General features: G+C 39.3%; 1 long non-coding RNA gene across 1 annotated transcript; it reads right to left on the reverse strand.

Annotated features, from left to right (window-relative positions):
• Positions 1-34: 34 nt before the first annotated feature.
• LOC109590184 (uncharacterized) lies at positions 35-656 on the reverse strand. Its single transcript, XR_002189202.1, has 3 exons — positions 327-656; positions 170-269; positions 35-71 (listed from the first exon to the last, which is right to left on the reverse strand). It is a non-coding gene; the product is annotated as an uncharacterized LOC109590184 (long non-coding RNA).
• Between the last annotated feature and the right edge of the window lie 714 nt (positions 657-1,370).

The raw sequence follows: 1,370 nt of genomic DNA on the forward strand, positions 1-1,370 counted from the left end.
CCACATCAAAACAAAATCAATAAGCAAGTCTTGGATGGACGCGATCCATTTTGAACACAGCTATTGGTAGTCTTAGAGGAAAAGAGAAAGCAGAGAGTGAGAGTACTTTTATATTGATTATTAGCATGCCATGTCATGAGAGTTTTATAACAACAATATAAAGTCTTACTCAATCAGTCTAGACACAAATCATAGCCTAAGGGGACAGCCTGAAGGAAGAGTCACAGAAATAGCTGCTGACATGGAAGCGGCCTTCGAAAATGAGATAACTACAATAAAATGAGCAAAACTATCGTAATAAATACATAACAGAAGTAGTACCATACTTTTCTGGGGATTTCAAAGAATACAGAGGCAAAACTAAGAGCTAAACGGCCAAAAAATAGACTGGCAGTAATGGAGGACAAAAGAGAAGGAAGCCATTTGCAGCTGGATTAATTTGGAACTGAACTGCGCATGCGCAGTGGGCGTGGCATTACTAGATTAATTATTACATTATTATTATGAGTGTAATTATTACACATTGATGGTGGGTATTTTCCACCAAAGGGGGGAATATAACACCAGGGGGTTTCACCCACATTGGTGGAAAACCAAAAAGTGGGTACCTTCCACAGATATGGTGGGTATAACCCACCATCGTTTTTGCAGTGTAGAGAATGAAAGAGATTAAGTAGAAATTAAAGAATAGATGTAGATTAATATAAAGAAATAGCATAGATATTAGAGTAAATGAAATTAAATATAAAAAAGTAAATATCTATGGGAATAGCAAGGTAGAGGGTAGTCTGGTCACGCCCCATGACCAGCCTAGAAAATAAGATGGAGAAAAGAAACAAAAATTAATAAAGGCATAAGGCTAGCTCTTTAAGTTAAATTCACATATAATACTGTGCATGTACAAGTGTGTAGACTGACTTGTTAGTTGTCACCATGTAGCTTCTTAGTTAGTTCTCATAGCTCAGCATCAATCATACCCTAAAATAATTTATTATTATTAGGCTGTGTCTACAGCTCCGGTAACCGGACGTAGTTTGCAATGCTAGAGCTCCGGCAGTCCGTTTTTCTCCGTAAAACAGCTTGTGCGCATGCGCAATAGTGCAAAATGGAACTTAGTCTTTTTATCAAGAAACACTAAACCCTAACCCCAAAACCCTACGATCCCGGGGCTAAGATGTACGAGAGGGTGCTCTAAAAACTAAACACTAAACCCCAATCCCAACCCTACGACCCCGGAGGCTAAGATGTACGAGAGGGTGCTCTAAAAACTAAACACTAAACCCCAATCCCAACCCTACGACCCCGGAGGCTAAAGCCCCGTTTACACTATGCCCTTAAAGCGGTTTGGAACCGGTTTAGAAATAAATCAG

This window comes from Amphimedon queenslandica, unplaced genomic scaffold (genome assembly GCF_000090795.2).
Source record: "Amphimedon queenslandica unplaced genomic scaffold, v1.1 AMPQUscaffold_10388, whole genome shotgun sequence".
NCBI lineage: Eukaryota > Metazoa > Porifera > Demospongiae > Haplosclerida > Niphatidae > Amphimedon > Amphimedon queenslandica.